Consider the following 7,109-nt stretch of genomic DNA (forward strand, 5'->3'; position numbering starts at 1 on the left):
GGGTGCTGCCATGCTTAAATACCCATGCAATGAGTCCATGCAGGGCTCAGCTGCCCTCCACCTCATCCATGTCCTGTGGAGTGACCCTAGGAGGCCACTGCCACACTCTCCTGGCTATGAACCACCTTTCTTGGAGCTGCCTGTCGACTCCATTCTCCAAACAGCTGATGCTGGTCTGGCTGTGAAAGAAATGGGGGTGAGGGAAGGAACAGTAAGGAGGGTTGGATATTCCTTAATTCGTGCTTTTGTTTCACTCTAATGCGTGAACACCCCAAAAGAAAGGGGATAAAAAAAAAAAGAAGAGAAAAATATTTCAGCATTTTCCTCTTCCTCCTGAATTTCAACACAGGAAAACAAAATAAAACTCCCTAATGATTAATTTAATGGGTGAGGAGAAAGGGATTTTTATTTTACACAGTTAAGTAGGTAACAATGAATGCTGACATTTTTCTTTAAGGTCTAAAATCTGTCCTCAAATCATTAGGAGTAGCTGGGTGAAAGTATGTGTTGTGGGAGAGAAATAGGAGACTGAATTACCACCCCTCTTAGCCTCAGGAAAAAAAATAATAAAATATTTAAAGCCTATGAATATAATTTATTTGTGACTTGCCTACAACTATTGTGCTCACTGATTTCACTTAATCTGCGCTGGCAGAGTACGTCAGCCTGGCAGAAGTGCTGCTACATTACACTGCACTGACTCCATTAAAACACTGCACAGCAGCTAAACTGGGGCAACCTTGCACTTCTGAAATCCTCAGCTGGCCCCACTGACCCAGGAGAGAAGTCAGCCTTAGCAGAGGGGAAGCATAGGCAGGCTGCCCTCCACTGCACACCTGGAAGCCTGCATTTGCCAAAAATAAGTCCCAGTTATTCCTCCCATCAGGGGACTGACTCTTACCCTCATGGGGATATTGTGCCCCTGGATACAGCATCTCTGCTCATGAGGGAGCAGTTGCAGAGCCCCGAGCAGAGCCACTCCAATTGCACTTCGGTTGTGCTCCTATGAACATAACTTCTTGGCTGCATTGTAACGATCAGACAAGTGAAAAGGCAAAACACAGCAGCCATTAAGACTCGTCAGGTTTGAAACACACCCACTGCCTCTGCCACAATTCATTTGATGAGGACAGAGATCCATGACTGAAATTCAGCTCATCAGCACCAAGTCAAATATTTGCCTTCTCTCCAGGTAGATCCCACCTGACATCCAATCTGGCGCTAGTCTAACTTCTGGCTGTTAGCTGATGAGACTTCATAAAAACCCAGAAGCAGCAGTTACCTCATATGCAAACAGGTAGTTATTAACATCTTATTGAGTGTGACAAAGTACAGCAGGTACTGTACTCTTCCTGAAATAAGTACACACAGGCACTGAGAGCTTTAGTTATAATTATTGTTACTGTTAATAGCCAGGAACATTAGGGCACTTACCACCAGGCAACTGCTCCCCACACGAGAATCTCTGCTAGGAGCACAAGGTGGGTGACTCACCCCTCCTCTTCCTCTGGTACTTTGCTCTTCCTTCTCCTGAGTATTTGAAGTCCACATCATCATTATAAGGTTTTGTTTTGCATTTTTTTTCGTTTTTAAAAGTATTCTTTTTCTTGCCTGGAATCCTGTGATATACTTGCCTGGCTCTGTTACTCTGAATGGCCAGACAGGAATTTCACCAGGACAGTTACAGCTCTCAGTTTCTCCTGAAAGCTTGGGAGGCAAAGATAACTCATTTCATTCAAACAGCCCACGACCTTCCTCTTGGACTTAATACATTCATAAAACAGGTATTACTTTCTCTCTTCTATCCCATATCAAAATGCAACTTAGCTTTTATACAGTCATTTCAGTCACAGCAGTTTAAATTGGAGGAATTACTAATGCTTTTTTGAGATGGGAAGCTCCATGCAGAAAAGCCAAGTGACGTGCCCCAGACAGCTGAGCTGGTGTGACACATACAGCAGTGACACCCAGGTCTACAGCACACAGGAGCTTTCCTGTGCAGCACAGCAGAGCTGCAACAGGGTCCCCCTCCAGAAGGGTTCCCTTAGGATCTCCCACAGAATAAATAAATACAATTTCCCACTAACACTCCAGGCATTTCCTGCTATTAAGCTGTTCTTCGGTTAACATAGCAATGTCAAGAGATCAGTTTTAGAATATTTGGCACCTAGATCCACAATTACACTCAAAAAGATGTTGCCCAGACTGTCAGAGGCAAACAAAACTTACAGCCTGCTCTCTCTTGGCATGAACTGCTTGCCCAAGTGCCTAGATAAAAGTTATATCCCTAGCAGATGTCACCCAAGTAAAAAAAGTTTGTTCTTTCCCATAAATTCACATTATTCCTAGCGTGTTGGATTAGCAACTGTGATAAAGAGCTTTGTGTCTGACTGAGAGTAGCATATTTTTTCCTCTGAACAGAGCAACAGCTGACTTCTCTGGACTTCTCTCTTTTTCATCCAGGCACCTAATTGTCTTGGGAAAAATGACATGTTTATCAACTTAAACGAAACAACTGCTCTCCAGAACAGACCAATAAAATAGAATTTATATGAGGAGCTGGGGGCTTATTGGCTGTTGCTTTAAGTTGTTTGTCCTTTTTTAGGAGAGTATAATTTTTATTAGTTTTTTTGCCCTGTAGAAAAGACTATTAACTACATTGTCATAAATAAGGAACTGCATTGTTTAATGTGGCCATTAAAAAGGAGGTTTATAGATCACATGATCACAAGGGTTCATTTGGGTCTCATAGTAATTAATAGAAATGGATGTAAAGCAGCAGTTCACAACATTCTCTTGTTTGACCTTTTCGCCCTACATTTTAGACCACTTTGAGATGGTTTTATGTAACCTCTCAAAAACTGACCTTCATTGCCCTCTGCTGGCTACATCATTTTCTCATTGCACAACTTAATTCACTGTGTACAAGATGGGATGTGCTGTGGTTTAACCCCAGCCAGCAACTGAGTTCCACGCAGCCACTCACTCACCCTCTCCCACTAAGCGGCATGGCATGGGAAACTTAAAAGTCTTTGACTGAGGGTAAGCACTGGTTAGCAACAACTGAAACATCAGTGTGTTATCAATGTTATTCTCATACTAAATCCAAAAAACATAGCACTGTACCACTTACTAAGAAGAAAATTAACTGTGTCCTAGCTGAAATCAGGACAGATGTAGCTGGACAAGTTACAGGGCACCTGAGCTGTCTCAGGGACTGATAGTAGCAAAGCTGTGGTCTAGCTTTGCTGTCTACTGCAACCATGTTCCTGAGCTTAATGCATAGTTACCTATAGGTATATTACAGCAAGCACGCTATCACTTAGTCCAGACATATCATCTTAGGAAAAATCAGAATTAATATTTCTACAACAAAAAAAGAGTTTTTTAAAAAATAATATTACTTCAAACCTGTACAATAGAGCCTGCTCTGATAATCCAGCACAAAGGCAGTCACTGTACTTTAGCAATATATCTTAAAAAGCTTTCTTAATTCCTGCATTTAAAATAATTTTATTTCAGATCAGCATAAAAATAGTCAATTTCTGCAATAACATGAATATTGGTGTTTCAAAGGAACTGAGCAGGAAACGCACAGCCCTAATTTATTGATAGTATTTTATTTCATGTCAACAGTGTATTTGCTGGTAATACAGTGATATATGTGAAATGTGGCTGTGGGCACAATCCAGCCCACAGGGCTTCCTTAATGAAACCAGGGAATTTGATAGTAGGTTAGTTGGTTGGCAGAGACAGCGGAGGGACCAGAGCTGTAGCAAGTATTGAAGCAGAGTTTGTCTCTCTCTTAGCAGTGAAGAGCATGCATTGCATGTTAAATGCACTGGAGAAGTCAGGACCTTTATTTGCATTGTGGTTGCCTTTAGTACACATATTTCTTGAGTAAGTACATTGTTGTTGTGCCTCCTTCCATGAGTAGCTAATTCACTAAATAAACTCTCCCTTCATACAATCTCCATGTGCTTGGCAGGTGGTGATCACACATGTAGGAAGCTGGCTTTAAAAGAGTGCTGAAAATCCCCATTCTCACAGAGATAATGTAGTTCATGACTCTCTGGCTCTTCTATTTTTTTCAGTCAATACTTTTCCTTGAAAATAGTTCTAAGATGTTTTTAACAAATAAAAGACAACATATTTGATAGAGCACCATGTAGGCATTTTTTTCACCAAGCTGAGGATTATATTACAGAAGTTGAACTCTACAGTTACTTTATGTAGGAAAAAATATTTAAAATCAGTAGACCAAAACATTCTGAATTTTCAGCAGTTAGATTAAAAGAAAATCATAGTGTGGTGGACATAGCAAATTGTGGAGTGGAATTGTATTTTGTATATGAGGAAGAAAGTATTGCCTTAAATAATAACAATAATAAAGAAAGAGAGAGGAGACAGAAAAGAAAGTTATATGAGTCACGGTCTTAGAATGGAGAAGTGGGTGTTTCTCTTCTTCTGCCTGAGTTCCCCTTCAAAATTAACAGTGATAATCTCCTGTGGTTTTCTTTAAGACACAACCGACTGCATCCATTTTCCCATGATTCATCAGTGGACTTTACCAACGCTGACTATAAATTTTAAGTGAATTACTGGAAACTTGTGAGACTCTACTAGGTCTGCTAGGTAAGGTAAGGTTTTCACATGAGATCAAGTCCCTTGTGCACAAGAAAGTGAGGAAAGTCCCCTCTGTGTAGCTGCCATAAGGTATTTTAAAGCCTGATACACTATTTCCTTTAAAGGAAAGAGAGAGGGGGAGACTGCTACTCTATATAATTCATCTTTCAGTAACAAGTTTATACAGCTCCCTGGTTCCTGTCCCTTATTTATCATCATTGGGACTTAGACCCTATTTTCAACCCCTTAGTGGGTTGCCATAAGAAGAAAGACAGACTATTCATTGGAGCAATAGATGACACCTCAATGACAGCTTACAGAGAAGATGTTCAGCCTTCAGGGACCTTCCAGACTTCCCAAAGTGCAACATGTCTCTGGTCAATGAGCTACAAAACCAAGTCACAAAAGGTTAAACCTTAACTTATTTCATCTAATTCCCTCTGGTCTAATTTGGCTGTTAAATCCACACGTCTTGAAGGAGAAAACAGCTGTGCTAAGTCCTGCGAGCCGCATGTACCTAGGGATGTGAAGTATTCTCTGCTCTAGCTCAAAAGAGTCTGTATGGCGACTTGCAGGTTTATCTCTCTGAGTGAGGATGAGTCAGACATGAACAGTACAGCGTGGGTAGAGGAAGTCTCCTCAAACTGAGGTAATACTGAAAAGTGGCTACAGTCAAATTCTTCAGTATCGCAGTTGTTCCCCACCTGTGACTCATCTGTCTGTCTTGCCATGACCATGTATCTGCTTTACAGAGTCCCAGAAAGGAACACTTCCCGTCACACACCTCCTGGGTTTGAAAATAAACGTGCAGTGTGACCTAAGGCTTCAGATCCAGTACAACTTAACCTTAAGAACTGATATCATTAAGATGGTGTGCTCCTGGAGGTTGTTATGAAAGGCATATGTTAGAAAGCTAAACAGTTGTCCAGTTATCTTACATTTTGACTTTACACAATCAGGATTCTGAATACTGACTGGAGTTAAATGTCAAAATTAAAATAGGATGCATTTGGGATTTTTTTTTAAAAATTGAAACATCTCCAAGAGTTGAAAGTAAAGCATTTACACTCCCAGGAGATAAGAGAGAAAGACCATAAATGCTTCCCTGTCATTAGAATTGAACATTAGAGTATCTGTCTTGTTCAAGAAAACCCACAGAAATGGGAAATGTCATTTATGAATAATTTTCCCTTTTTCTTGGCTCCTACGCACTTTACCAAGCCATCTGTAAAAGTGGCCCCACCTCTATCAGAGCAAAGGCAAAAAAAAATTTATTTTTGACAAGATGACAAAATGTCAAGAGGAGCCCTCAGCAGGATTCTAGGAAACTGATTAAAAAGAAAGTTTTCTTTTTAAAATGGTATGAAATCAGATTTTCTAGTGGTATCCCATGGCTTTTTCCTATTCCCTGTTAGTCTGGAATGGAAAATGTTCAAAGGATCTTGCAGTGAATATGCTTCCTATAGAATAATGAAAATCTCTGCATCCATCTTGAAAGTAACATGAGCCTGCTATACATTAAAATGACAGACAACAAATGAAATTTCCTTGCAAGTTCTGGAAAAAGAAAATTTAAACTCATACTCATCTCTCCCTTGTCCCTTTTGATGTCATGCATACATTCATCAAAGGAATGCAGAAATGAACAGAGTGGAGGATAACGACTCTGAGGAAAAGTTTCAGAGAGTTCTGGCTTCTCTTTTAACAAATACCAAATAAAGAACACATCATTAGCTCATAAGAGACCTCGTGCAAAATCAGTGAAATCAGTGGGAAAGCTCCCAGTTGGCTTCAGCCTGCTCTGAGTCAACAAAAACACAATTACAAATGCTTAATTTAATTCTTTTTCAGTGAAATGACTTTTTTAATGAAAAATTGTTTTCTAATAACAGTGAAATTTTCTTGGGACCATTTGTTTTCATTTATGTACTTTTCTTTTTTGGTGGAGCAGACTGAAAATAAATATATTTCATCTCACCCATACTCCAAATTTTTTATTTTGTTTCTTTATTTTTTACTGGAAAACAAATATGAGAAATGGCATAAAGCAGGGGTGTGTTCAAGAAGGCAATGCAGTGGTCAGATCAGAGAGCTGGCCCACCTGGAAAGCTGGATGACTGCCAGAAACAGGGGACAAATGATCCAAGAGGTAGCAAGCTTAGTTAGTTCTCTTACTTTGTTGTCCCAGCAAGTCACTCCTTTCTCCTTTGCTTTTTTTGATGTTCCACACAAATTGATTACAGAAACACAGAAATGACACTATATGGAGTCTAAGAATACCTTCAGAAAGTTTAAAATATGTTGGCAGGATTGCTAAAACTCAAACAAATACTACATTTGAGCAGAAACAGAAAACATCAGCTGTTTCTTGGACAGATAAAGGTATACAAGGACCACACATGGCTACCCATGACAGCCTGAAGAATTCTCCTTCATCATTCTTCCCTTGTCTGTCCATTCAGTTGAAATGAACCAACACTGAA

The sequence above is a fragment of the Pipra filicauda genome, unplaced genomic scaffold (genome assembly GCF_003945595.2).
Source record: "Pipra filicauda isolate LSUMZ 115617 unplaced genomic scaffold, ASM394559v2 scaffold66_size7647185_pilon, whole genome shotgun sequence".
NCBI lineage: Eukaryota > Metazoa > Chordata > Aves > Passeriformes > Pipridae > Pipra > Pipra filicauda.